Raw genomic sequence first — 14,940 nt, forward strand, 5'->3', positions numbered from 1 at the left:
CTTCGATATTCCGGCTCTCGTTTAGTAGTTGTCGGAAACTACGCTGCATTAGGCCTACAAATTGGGTATGGGGTGTAGAGAGAGGGTGTGTTACACTCCAAGGTGTTCCCCAGGTTGCCTTTCCTGAGCTTCGATCTTCATGCGCTCGTTTAGTAGTTGTCGGAAACTACGCTGCATTAGGCCTACAAATTGGGTATGGGGTGTAGAGAGAGGGTTTGTTACACTCCAAGGTGTTCCCCAGGTTGCCTTTCCTGAGCTTCGATCTTCCGGCTCTCGTTTAGTAGTTGTTGGAAACTACGCTGCATTAGGCCTTCAAATTGGGTATGGGGTGTAGCGAGAGGGTGTGTTACACTCCAAGGTGTTCCCCAGGTTGCCTTTCCTGAGCTTCGATCTTCCGGCTCTCGTTTAGTAGTTCTTGGAAACTACACTGCATTAGACCTTCAAATTGGGTATGGGGTGTAGAGAGAGGGTGTGTTACACTCTAAGGTGTTCCCCAGGTTTCCTTGCCATTGCTTCGGTCTTCCGACTCTCGTTTAGTAGTTGTAGAAAAGTACACTGCATTAGGCCATACAAAATGGGTATGGGGTGGAGAGAGATGGTGTGTTACACTCCAAGGTGTTCCCCAGGTTGCCTTTCCTGAGCTTCTATCTTCAGGCTCTCATTAAATTGTGGTTAAATGGAACAACTGCATTTGGCGTACTAGTTGGTTTGGGGCCTACTATCGGTGTCTGCCACTCCTTGCTGTTCTCCTCCACTGAACAAAGCTGTGCCGCCTGTTTACTACGGTTGCCAATTTTGAACTGCATTTCGACTACTTACTGATTTGGCCCTACTCTCTGTGTCAGCCTCTCATTCCAGTTGTCCTCCACTGCAATGCCCCCTGGTTATTCCTGTGTTACCAATTTTGAACTGCATTTAGCCCACTTTCTTCTTTGGGCCTATATCTGTGTTTCCACTTCATCGTGCCCATTGCCCAGCCAGTGATAGATGAGTCTGCTGGTACATTGACCCATAACGCAACATTCCCCGTGCACGCTACACAACAACATTGTGACCCTGCTGAAAGTCAGGTTGCTCTTCCCGCATACCATACCACCTTACACGGGGACAAAGAGGAAGGTGCAGATGAAAGTGCAGGTTCCTTCATCAGGTGGGGGGAGGAATACTAGTTGGCGACGTCACTGGCACAGGGCCTCTCATAGTACGCAAAAGTGTTGCTGCCGGTGGGAGGCGCCCCCGCCGTGCAAACACACCGCTGTACTTTGAGGGGCCCTGTGCCAGTGCCAATGCCAACGAGTGGGCCCCCCCTGCTTGCTCAGGTTCACAGCACTTGCAAAGTTGAAATACTTACCTCTCCCTGCTCCACTGCCGTGACGTGGTCCAGATTTCCTGGGCCCACTAATTACTTGAACCAGCCCTACCCCCCACAACTTTAGCCAAATGACCCCCAATTTCAAATGCCTTCCAATTATTATAAGGTAAATTACGCTTGACAAGCTTCATTAAGAAGAATGGATGGTTTTGACATTAAAATGGGCACTCTAGGTGTTTTCCTGGCCCCCACTCACTGCCGACTATGCTGCCCCATTGACTTGCATTGGGTTTCGTGTTTCGGTCGATCCCGACTTTACGTCATAATCGGCCGATTTCACTCGACCCGACTTTGGACATAGTCGGGTTTCGCAAAACCCGGCTCGACTCTAAAAAGGTCAAGGTCGCTCAACTCTAGTAATTACGTATTGTCGGAGACCGACTGTTCGCTTCTGTATAAGGGTTTGTCCTTCTCACCAACAGCTGGGTTCGACAGCTTTACGGTGGTGAAGGACTTGCATTTGTTTGCCCGTTCACTTTTATTTAAAAGATTTTTCTATGATGATAATTTACATCAATTATTCCCTACAGAAAGCGAACAGTCGGCCTTAAGGATATTGGAAGAATTATCCAGGGAGCAGCACATTGAGGAAGGAGGTAGGATCCCACAGTCTATCCGTTTAAAATCAAAGAAATTTCCTCCATTGTCTAGCTGTGGAGCCATCGATATGTTTGTGAAGGTGGTTAGTGAAGAACTTATACGTATTCCAAAATTTATGCTAAAAGATAATCTTACGGCTAGCGAGAGAGTTAGACTTAAAGCCCTGAGGCATCTCCCTGGGGTCGTGATCAAGCCGGCGGACAAGGGGGGCAATATTGTTATATGGCCTACTGCCATGTACGAAAAGGAGGCCATGCGCCAACTGCTGGATACAACATGTTATAAGAAGCTGACGTACAACCCCTTGTCCGCCTATTGTGTTGAACTCAGGGAGATCCTTCAGAGTGCTACGGATAGAGGGATTATAACTAAAGAACTTAGTACAGCATTGAATATAACGGAGCCTGTGATTCCTACATTTTACCTCCTCCCTAAGACACATAAAAATGCCTCTGTGCCGCCTGGTCGCCCTATCGTGTCAGGGCGAGGTAACTATCTGGAGGCAATTAATAAATGGATAGACTCGGTATTACAACCACTGGTAGAGGAACTCCCGTCTTATCTTAAAGATACGAATCAGCTCTTACGGCGGGTTGATGACCTGAAGTTGGGTACTGATACAATTATGGGGACAATGGACGTAGAATCATTGTACACGAGCATTCGGCACAATGACGGTTTAGCAGCTACCGATTTCTTTCTGTCTGCGTCCAGTTGTTCCCCGGACTTTCGGGGCTTTCTTCTGGCCATCTTGAGATTTACACTTACTCACAATTTCTTCACGTTTAGGGGGTCCTTTTTCCTGCAGCTCCAGGGAACAGCCATGGGAGCGGCCTTTGCGCCCTCCTATGCCAACCTGTTCCTGGGGCTGTGGGAAAGGGACCTCCTAAGGTCAGACAGTCTGTTATCTATGGAGCGCGTCCTTTTATGGACGCGCTACATAGATGACATTCTTATAGTCTGGCAGGGTGACAAGAGGACCTTTTCTGAGTTTGTGGTCACCCTGAATGCAAATGATAGAAACATCAAACTGACAGCAACATCTAGTGACTCTAGTGTTGATTTCCTTGATGTTAGGCTCACCAAGGATAGGGCCGATACTGTTCAAACTACAGTGTACAGAAAACCAACTGCCACGAATATGCTCCTTCACGCTTCCTCCTTCCATCCATCGCATATGGTCCGTTCAGTCCCTATTGGACAATTTTTGCGGATACGCCGCATCTGCTCCACTAACGCTGAATTTGAAGTACAGGCGGATGCCCTTAAATCCCGTTTTAAGGAAAGAGGGTACAGCAACCGCGCGATAAAGAGGGCATACCTACGCGCTAAGCACAGTAATAGAGACACACTTCTTTATAGAAGTCCAGAAAGGGGTGATGCATCTGGCACCATTAGGTTTGTTACCAATTTTAGCTCAAGGGCGGGTGCTATACGTGCTGCCCTAGAGCGTGCTTGGCCTATTCTTAAGACCGACCCGACGTTAGCCAAACTGGTGCCCAATCGACCTACAATTGCGTACCGTAGGGCTAAGAACTTACGGGACCACTTGGTGCGCAGCCACTACACAAGCATGCCTTCAAGGACATTTTTAAACGATCCTAACAACAGACCGAGAGGTGGCTGTCGCACCTGTGGGAAATGCATAGCCTGTAAAAATATCATGAGGGCAGATACGTTTGTGGACTCTACAGGACAGAAAACTTTTGATATCAAGAAACATATAACATGTACGTCTAAGAATGTTGTTTATTATGCTTCCTGCCCGTGCCCTTTGAATTATGTGGGGCTAACCACGCGGCAATTAAAGATCAGAGTAAGAGAGCACGTCCGGGGGATCGAGGCAGCTGCTTCTGAAACAGACATCCAATCACTTAATACGATACCCCGTCATTTTAAACAACATCACAATTGTGATAGTAGTGCTCTACAGGTCAAGGGTATAGATTTGATTGAAACAAATATTAGGGGCGGGAACATCTCACAACGTTTGGCACAGCTCGAGACTCGGTGGATATGGACGCTTAATAGCATCCATCCCCACGGTCTTAACGAGACCATTAGTTTTGCGTTGTTTCTGTGATCGTGGCCGGTATATATAGGAGATGGTTGGGTGCATGGTCGGGTGCACCTCTATTTGTTTTTAACATTGTTTTTATTTTTTAGATTCGTTTTGATTGTTTTTTGGACTGGTCAGATGACTTCCTGATTGGACCCAAGCCATTACCTGTCCATCGTGTGATGCCTCAGACCTATTGTGTCCTGAAGAAATACCATTTAATTTCCTCTTGTGGGTCTTCATCGTGTCGGTGGACATCAAGTTACATCTGGATATTTTCCCATGTATATATTTATATTTTTTCTTTGGTTATGTATCTGTATTTGTTATGTTTTTTTACCTTTTCTGTGTTCGGTATCATGGCGTATACCATATATGGGTATCAATCTTACACTAGTGTCATCATGCCGGCTGTTATATAAGTATTTGTGGCGATTCCAGCGGACTTTTGAGGGGTATTTTGCGATGAGTATATTACACACTAGCGGGCACCATAGGGACATTGGATAGAGTGATGTGTATAGATATATAGGCCCTTTGAATCAGCTCAGTTGTGGATTGTCACTAGTTAGTTATCTGTATTGCTGTGGTTATCCCGAGTCCAGTCAGCATCTTACATCTGCAGTTGCGCCGCCTGTACGCATGCGTGCTGGGCGTCGTTGCTCTCCGCGGCTTGCGGCGTCTTGACGCTCGGGCGGTTGCCATGGTTCTGGCGGCGCCCCTGCGTGACGTCGTCGCCGCTGTGAGTAGGATGGTCCTGTCTACGCCTGCGTCATTTCCAGCGGACGCCGCTGCAGATATTGGCGGCCACATATTTAAACTCCAGCTTAACGATCTTCCGACACGCACCCCTAACGAAGGAGCCCCGGCTCCGAAACGCGCGTCGGGTAGACGTGTCGGCCGCGCACTTGGCTCATACCCGCTAAACCGCCCAGGACCAGGTAATTTAGACCAGACTATGTCATCTGCTTCAACACATATGGGTGCATGTGCACCTTCCTGGTTGTTTCCCTGGCGTCGGGGTTAGTGTTTCTAGGTATGGCTTCGGTTGTTTATTAACCTGGTTTTACTTCATGTTTCACCTGCTTGGCTCCAGCGGCCATTCTGGATATCCCTAGCAGTCTAAGTTCTCTGGGCCCTATTTTTGATGTGTGCTATAGTCTAATGGGCGTTATGGAGACTTATTCATTATTAAACCGTTGGTTCCAGGGCATAGTGATTAGGGGTATGTAGTGTATTTCACACTTACCTTAGCCATTCCGTTTTATTGGTGTGTTTTTCCAATATTCATACTATTTATTCACATGCTATAGTGAGCCAGTGCTAGGCCCACACGTTTCCTTTAGGGGAGTACCTGTATCGTGACCTATACCGTCTCCCCATCTATGTCCTACTTATGTCTTAGCATTTTTAATATGTATATTTAATAAAGAGTTTTGTATTTTGATTATAGTTACCCTTGTTGGTCGTTTTCTTTGTGGTTTCCACATCTTCTCTAGACCTCAAATATTGCAAAGTAAATTCATAATCAATTAGAAACAACAATACTAATGTTTTCACTCAAGAAGAGTCCAGAAATCAATATTTTGTGGAATAACCATGATTTTTAATCACAGCTTTCATGCGTCTTGCCATGCTTTCCACCAGTCTTTCACACTGCTTCTGGCACAAAAATGTAAGCAGTTCTTTGTTTGATGGCTTGTGACTATCCATCATCCTCTTGATTACATTCTACAGGTTGTCAATGGGGTTCAGGTCTGGAGATTGGGCTGCCCATGACAGGGTTTTGATGTGATGATCTCTTAATTTTTGCCAGAGCTGTATATATTTTCACATTTTTTCTTACTTTGTACCTCTATGGGAATTTCACTTTCAGCAGTCTGATCACTGTTATAATGCATTGCAGTGCACCAGCATTGCAATGCATTTTAACTGTCATTCTGCTATCACACAAACTTGTTAGACCATGGTGTCAGCATAGTCTAACAAGCTTACTAGAGCCTGGTGACCAAGATGTCAGAAGTTGGGTCATCATGACAATGATCAGGTCCCCGTGATGACTTCGAGGCGGTGCCAATCAGAGAGCAGAGGGAGCCCTCTCCCTCTCTCTGCCTTCTAAATGCTGTGATTGATATCATATCACATCATATTGATATAGGTTTTCATGGCCTCACAGAATGGAGAAAATTTTATTTTTTTCTCCATCTTCTCTTCATTAGAAAGAATCTCATTAAACTATGCTGACACTCTGATCAAACTGTGGTCAGAATGTTATTATTTGCATAATTGACTAGATTTTCTCAGATGACAAAAAACACGCTAGTGTGCATCTAACCTTATAATGTATACAGTAAGATAACATAGAAGTTTTATCAGAGACCAAATGCCATTTCATTGGGAAAGAGAAATTGAGGGACAAAAACTAACTTATTAACTATAGGGATTAGAGATGAGTGAACCCGAACTGGAAAGTTTGGGGTTCGTACCAAATCTCTAGTGTCCGGTACCCGACCCCGAAAATACATAAAAAAAATGTAAAAAGCAACATGTGGTTCCAGTCTTTTTTAAATCCAGGGAAAACAGCTGTGAGCTGGTTTTACTATTCTGGGAAGGGGCCAATACCTATAAAGTTTACTAGCTTATTAATATCAGCCCACAGCTCTTTGCGTAGACTTTACCGGTTTTTAAAAGGGGCCCCAAAAATGCTGTGGGGTCTCCCCTGTATTTAATAACCAGCAAAGGCTATGTAGACAGCTGCAGTCTGATATTAATAGGCTGGGAAGGGGTTGTGGATATTGGACCTCTCCCAGACTAATAACACCAGCCCTCACCCACCCCAGAAATGATGCCCTGGTGCATTGGCAAGCAGGGTAATGGTTTTTGGGGTTGAAGTCATCTGCTTTATGTCTGCTAACATCAACCCGAGAACTCGTATTAATAGTCTGAGAACCTTTATGGATATTGTCCGCTTCCCAGAATAATAACATCAGTCCTCAGCTGTCTGCTTTCCCTCAGTTGGTTATTAAAAATAGGGAGAACCCTATCAGGTTACCTGAATTGACAGCGACCAGGTCTCATGGTAGCTCAAATGCCGGACTGTTCAAATAGGGTTATCGAAACATGTAAATATGACAATCAGTCCCATGAAAAATGTGACTACCAAGTTGCAATCAGGCAGACTCAAAACTTTTTCAGAGGCAACTGCTAATGAATGTATTCAGTATGAAAAGAAGAACTGTTAGGCAACTTACACACTTAGGCCGGAGTCACACTACCGTATAATACAGACGAGTTTATGCAATAAAAAAAAATTTGCATAGCACTCAGACCAGTATTCCTCTATGGGGCAGCTCCCATCACCGTTTTTTTCTCAGCCGTTTTCAACGTGCAAGTAAAATCACAGCATGCTGCGATTGTCACCAACACTCGGCCAAGACTCAGCTCACTCGCACCTATATTATATATGGAGGTAGCTGCTCCTGGCATGCACCTATTCACACTAGTTTGGATGTGCCAGTCTTTTTTCTGTCATTTCTATGTTAGCTTACTGGCTGCGCACTCCTCTCTTCACCATCTGGTTTTTAATTACATCTATTCACACTTGGTTCCGGCCAACCCATATGTAGGCTTTTCTGAGAGAGGTGTCCATATTCACCCAAGCATGCAGACATTAGCCTTCGGTAAGTGTTCACATTTGGACAGGGAGGTCAGGTACCCATCAGTTTTTTAATGAGACCACCTTGACGATGGTTGATGGGCTCACACTATTTGGCCAAATTCTGTGCTAAGCGTCTCAAAAAATTTTTTTTTCCTAATGTTCAAAAAGCAATTTTGCTATTCAAATTTCATGTATTTCATATTTGACGTGTTTTGGCACGATAGAGTGCAACCTTTTTTTGTATAATATATCTATAGACGTTACAAGATCTGGCAATTTTTTTTGCAGAAGGAATAGATAGCTTTTCCTCATGACAAAAAAAAGCCTGGTTGACAACTATCACCAAATATGCAATACACGGAAATCTTAAATACTAGAGGTATAGAAGCTTGAGAAAATGGCTACGGTATTTTATAAGAAAAAAATTTGTGCTAAGAGGTTATTTAATGGTTGCACTATTCCAGGTTACAAAATAGTTTAATTTAAAACAAGATAAAAAAAATCAAAGATGATTATTATCTGATCATTCTTTTCAAACAAAATTAGAACACAAATTATATATTGTAACCTCCTGGCACGAAATGAGCATCAGGGTGTTTGCTTATCGGATCTCTTTGTCCTGCTTCGTCATATCTACTGATATTATGCATGGATAGTGTTTTATATTTAATTACTCGCTTTTTGATCTTTATCTGTATTGGTTAGAACTAGTGATGAGCGAATGTGCTCGCTACTACTCCTTACTCGCCCGAGTATCGCTGTACTCGGTGTACTCGGCGAGCACTGAACATATCCAGGATTATTCGGCGGGAGCTTGGGTCTCCAACCAGCATTTTTGTCTGTCTTTAGAGCACCAATCAACATGCAGGGATTCTCTGCCATGCACTGTAATGACACAGCCATCTTTGTTGTGGTATTACAGTGATTGGCTGGCCTCACAGCATCATCAGGTCTATAAGAGACCTGATGCCACCCTGCTCGGCGCATTCAGCTCCAGACTCAACTAGTGTAAGGAGAGCTGCTGCTGAGATAGGGTCAGATTTGTGATTTTATTAGTTAGTGTGGGTCTACTATTCTTAAATCCACAAATCCAGCTAAACCAACAGTCGTTTTAAGGGCTTATTGAGTATATAGATTGCAGTGCTAGGTAAGCAGGGGAGTCTATGTGTGCATATCCACATCAGTGCAAGGCCGTATATAGATCTCACTGCATACATCAAAAGGGTCCATTACTGTCTGGTGCTGCCTATTATATGTATACCTAGCTCCAGTGGCGTAGGAAGGGGGGTGCGGGGGGGGGCGGTCCGCCCCGGGCGGCACAATGCTGGGGGCGGCCGGTGCTGCAGGAGAAGAAGATAAAAAAAAAAAAAAAAAAGACGCCCCTTTAAATCTTCGGGCGGCGCCGTCCGCCGCCACGACTAGGGCCAGCTCCTCCACCCCCGGGTCCCGCCCCCGCCCCCCGCTCTAATACTCACCTCTCCTGGTTCCTGCGGCTTCAGCGTCCTCTGACTCTGCGACGTCTCAGAGCAGAGGGCGCGATGACGTCACTACTGTGCGCGCCGCTCTGCCTCTCTGTCCTGAGCGTCGCAGAGCCGGAGAGACGCTGACTGCACCGGACCTGCGCTGGGAACGGGAGAGGTGAGGATTTTACTTTTTTTTTTTTTTCTTTATTTCTGACTGTCTGGGGCTGGGGCAATGCTGGAGACCATGGGGCAGAATGCTGGACACACTGGGGCAATACAGGAGACCATGGGGCAGATTGCTGGACACACTGGGGCAATACAGGAGACTATGGGGCAGATTGCTGGACACACTGGGGCAATACAGGAGACCATGGGGCAGATTGCTGGACACACTGGGGCAATACAGGAGACCATGGGGCAGATTGCTGGACACACTGGGGCAATACAGGAGACTATGGGGCAGATTGCTGGACACACTGGGGCAATACTGGAGACCATGGGGCAGAATGCTGGACACACTGGGGCAGTACAGGAGACTATGGGGCAGAATGCTGGACACACTGAATACTGGAGACCATGGGGCAGATCTCAGGACACATTGAGGCAATGCTGGAGACCCTGGGGCAGACTTCTGGACATACTGGGGCAATACTGGAGACCATGGGGCAGATTGCTGGACACACCGGGGCAATACTGGAGACCATGGGGCAGAATGCTGGACACACTGGGGCAATACAGGAGACCATGGGGCAGATTGCTGGACACACTGGGGCAATACTGGAGACCATGGGGCAGAATGCTGGACACACTGGGGCAGTACAGGAGACTATGGGGCAGAATGCTGGACACACTGGGGCAATACTGGAGACCCTGGGGCAGATTGCTGGACACACTGGGGCAATACTGGAGACCCTGGGGCAGATTTCTGGACACATTGAGGCAATGCTGGAGACCCTGGGGCAGACTTCTGGACACACTGGGGCAATGCTGGACACTGGGGCAGATTGCTGGACACACTGGGGGTAATATACTGGACACACTGGGGCAATGCTGGACACTGGGGGTAATATGCTGGACACACTGGGGCAGACTGCTGGACACACTGGGGAAAGGCTGGACACTGGGGCAGATTGCTGGACACACTGAGGGCAGATTGCTGGACACACTGGGGGTAATATGCTGGACATACTGGGGCAGATTGCTGGACACACTGGGGGTAATATGCTGGACACACTGGGGCAGATTGCTGGACAACATGGGGGTAATATGCTGGACACACTGGGGCAGATTGCTGGACAACATGGGGGTAATATGCTGGACACACTGGGGGCAGGACTTGAGGCATGGGCAGAATGTAGATACGGGGCATGATTGGAGACACGGGGCAGGATTGGATCATGGGGCAGGACGGATACGATGGAGGCTGGTGGGGCAGGATGGGGAGATCATATGGGGTAGAATGGATACTCATGAGGGCAGGATACGACAACATATGGCTGGAGCCAGGAATGAGATAAACGGGGCCAGGGTGGGGAATATTATTACCATAGGGGATAATTAAGGGATATTGTTACTGCAGTTATGTATTTATTTTATTTTTTGAGTATACTGTTTTAAATGGGGGGGCGGTCCTGTTACTGTGCAGAGTGACACTATATCACCTTTTTTTCTTCATGTGGTGTAATGTAGAAGTTGTGAAAAATTAAGTAATGTGTTCTGCAAGCGGAGCTCGAGATAACTGTGTTATTTCCTGCAGAAACGAGTCCTGGCTGGAAGGAATGATGGCGGTCTGTGCTGTATGAAAGATGAAGGACTTCACCTAGAGACGTCACTGGTGAGTCAGTGTTACCTATACACTGACACTATACACTGTATACTATATAGAGGTCCTGTGTATAATGTCACCAGTGATCTCTGTATTACCTCTACACAGACACTGCATACTAAGTACAGATCTCCTGTGAATACTGGCACTTATGGTGATAGTATTGTGGTTTTTTTTTTATTACTGATCAGTATTGTAGTATTCAGTCACTATGTGGTGGTAATATGTGATCTGGAAATGGTGCGGTGGTATTTGTCCCTTGTATGTAGTATTATTCGGTCACTATGTGGCCTGGTCATGGTGTGGTGGTATTAAACCTTATAGTTAAGTATCAAATACCTGGTGTATTTGATACTTACAACATTTTTGGACACCATTTTGCTGACCAAAAAATATTTAAAACAAAAACTCATGAGCCATGCACACAGTGAACAAGCATGTAGGCACATTGTTCACACCACCAGGAGACTGAAACCATACAAAAAAGGCACAATAAGACCAAAAATACTCTGTTGCAAAAAAATAACAGTAAACAGCAAGTGCTAATAAAAGGATGGAAAAACACAGGGTATTTGGTTAATACGTTTTTTGAAAAAAATGTATATTTGTTTATTACAAAGCAATCCAGAGCCCCCCTTTTTTTCTACATTTATTTGCTTGTTCACAATGCAGACTACAGCCAGAGCATTAGATTAAAGGCTTGCATTCACCTTTTCTTTAAAATGGGCAAGTGGTGGTGCATGCAGAGGTCGAGGCTAGCTGAAAGTGGGTCACAACAAACACCCACATCTTATCACTCGACCTTCGTGTCTCAATTACTAGGAGACCGCAGGAGCACACCACTATTGAATCCAGAGCTGGTTGAAAAGGTTGTTGGTTGGATAGCAGATAATACTTCCAGTTACTTTGTCACCACCACCAGCACCCTGTATTCCACATGGTCAAGTCTGAGTAGCCGTGAGTATGGACTGCACATTCCTCACCCTGATCCTCCTTCCTCCCACTATGCTGAGTGCCCTGAGACAACTGATCCAACACTTGGGCATTCCGAAAAGCTGTTCAGTTTTCCATTTATCGATTCGGGCCTCTCACCCGGTCCACTTGAAGATGAAATTCCATGTAGCGATGCGCAAATATTTGAACAGCCACGGTCACACAAAGGCAACGGTGGGAACGTGTGACAAGAGGTTGATGATGATGAGCCACAATTACCAGAAAGTCAGGAGGAGGACCAAGGTGCAGAAGTGGAAGAAGAGGTGGTGGTTGATATAGTAACTGACCCAACCTGGCAGGTGGACATGGATCGCCCCCAGTAGGGCAGTGGGGTACTCGGAGCCGGGCCCTTCGGTTCTCAAGGGGGATGTCATGGTGGCTGACCCAGTCTGTGGCCCTAGGGGAGACCGTTGATAAAAGGGGAAAGGTCTTTAAAGGGGAAATGTTCGTGACGCCACCTGTGGTATTCGGTCAGAGTGACCGATGCTGCTTAGGGGTCCGCTGGGGTGATGTGATGGCAGCTAGTTGGTATACCTTCCCACAGGTGAAGTATGTCCCCATGGCTTCCCAGAGTGTGGATGGTGTGAGGCGCAGTGAAGAATGAGGACACAAGGGTGCAGTCTCTTTACCTTTTTACTGAAGGCTTCAGCATCCACAGTCCTGAGCACCAGATCGCAGGGTAGGCAGAGTCCGGCCGGTCTGAAGGCCAATCCAGAGTCCCCTTATCCAGGTAGAAATCAGTAGCCTTCCTCTAGTGCCTGGATATTGTATTACCTAACTGCTGTGCTTCTCATAAGGTCCTCATAACTGTTGGTGGTGTTCTAGATGTTATGTCCTTCTCTCTGACCCCCAGATGGATAGGAACAACCAGTATGACTGATGGCCTGAGGCTTTTTACAGGGACTCTGGCACGCCCCAGCCTCCACAAGTTGCCACTGTGCCTCCTGGGTGTAGGTGCGGATCAGCAATGTGCAATTATCTGTCCTGCCAGTCTCTGAAGTAAAGCATAGACATCCTTACTCCCTCGGTATTCTGGCTACCAGATTCTGCGCCTCAGAAGGAAGCAGCCTGCTCCTGGCTGGTCTCCCTCTGAAATTCCTCTCATGTGCTCTGCTTTCCTGCACACTCTCTGCAATATGTTCTGCTTTCTATGTCTCTTCCCAAGAGCTGTAGCACTTCATGCCACAGAGCTCCTCTTCCTCTGTCTTCCTGACAGGAACTCAACTCTGAACTCCCTTTTCCTCCAGATCAGGATGTTTTATAGGGGAGTTCACCTAAAACAGGCTTAGAGCTCCCCCTTCTGGTCTGGAGTGTGAACATGTTGCATGCATAGTGTTTACCTGGTAAGGAGATTTCCTTTATTGCCTTTAGACGTAACATCAATCCCCCTGGTGGAAGAATGACATTATTGCAACAACCAGGACCTTGGGGCGCTGCAGACATACAGAGCGAGGACAGCAGCACACAGGGGGAGGGAGGCATAGCACCCCAACAGGCAAGATGAAGCAGTGTGGTGGCCGTAGCCAGAAGTCCGCAACACCAACATGACGGAAGTTATCAGTCCAACTGTACGGTCTTCCCAAGTCTGGTTGTTTTTTAGAGTCTGCCGATAACTCCAAACAGGCCATTTGCACCATCTGACATGCCCGCATCAGCAGGCATAGCAAAACTACCAGCATGACCACCACCAGCATGATCAGGCACATGGCAGCAAAGCACCAGACTTTGTGGGCTGAACCACAGGCACCAGGAACAGTGTCTGTGGGTAACACCACTGCTTCTTCCACTGTTGTGCATGGAAGCCAATCCCCTGTCCACGGTGCATGCAAAGATGCCTCCTGCCCTGCACCTGTCGTTACCCACACTCAACTAGCACCATCTTCAAGCACATCCATGTCTTTCTCCCAGCGCAGCCTTCAGTTGTCATTACCACAGTCATTGGAGTGCAAGCGGAAGTATGCTTCAAACGCCCCACAGGCCTCAGTACTAAATTCACACATTTCTCATCTTCTTGCACTCAAAATGTTGCCTTTTAGGCTTGTGAAGACGGATGCTTTCCGCAACCTGATGGCAGCAGCCGTCCCAATGTATTTGGTCCCCAGGCACCACTATTTCTCCTGGTGTGCCATCCCGGCATTACAGAAGCACGTGTTCCACAACATTACCTGTACCCTCAATAATCCTGTTACTGGGAAAGTCCACCTAACCATGGACATGTGGACAAGTGCTTGTGGGCAGGGATGGTACATCTCGCTGATAACACACTGGGTTAACATAGTGGAAGCCGGGACCCAGTCAGACCTTGGGATGGTACATGTCCTTCCAAGCCTGAGGATTGCGGGCCCTATGTCAGTCTGGGTTGCCCCCACAGTCTACGTCTCCTCCACCTCCTCTTCCTTCTCCTCCTCCATCTCTGAAAGTAGCACATCAGTCACAAGCTGGAAGCACTGCAGCACTGCCTCAGCCAAGCGCCAACAGGCTGTGCTGAAGCTAATACGCTTAGGTGACAAACCACACAATGCTGAAGAGTTGTGGACAGCTCTGAAAGAGCAGACAGATCTGTGGCTGACACCGCTGAACCTACAGCCAGGCATGGTCGTGTGTGACAATGGCTGGAATCTGGTGGCAGCTCTGAGGCGAGCTCACACATGCCATTCTTGGCCCATGTGTTTAACCTCGTGGTTCAGCAGTTTCTCAGAACCTACCAGGAGCTGCTGGATCAGCTTGTGAAAGTACAACGTCTGTCTGCCCATTTTAGAAAGTCAGCCACAGCTTCTGCCACCCTTACCATGCTTCAGCAGCATATGTTGGAACTCTACACTGCATAAGTTGGAAAGGATTTGTGAGCAGAAGAGGGCAGTTGTTGACTATCAGCATCAAGAAGGCCATTGTTATTCAGTTCAGACTCCACACTTAAGACCTCAGGAGTGGACATGGATATCAGACATATGTAACATCCTCCAAAACTTT

The sequence above is a fragment of the Ranitomeya imitator genome, chromosome 5 (assembly GCF_032444005.1).
Source record: "Ranitomeya imitator isolate aRanImi1 chromosome 5, aRanImi1.pri, whole genome shotgun sequence".
Classification (NCBI taxonomy): Eukaryota; Metazoa; Chordata; class Amphibia; order Anura; family Dendrobatidae; genus Ranitomeya; species Ranitomeya imitator.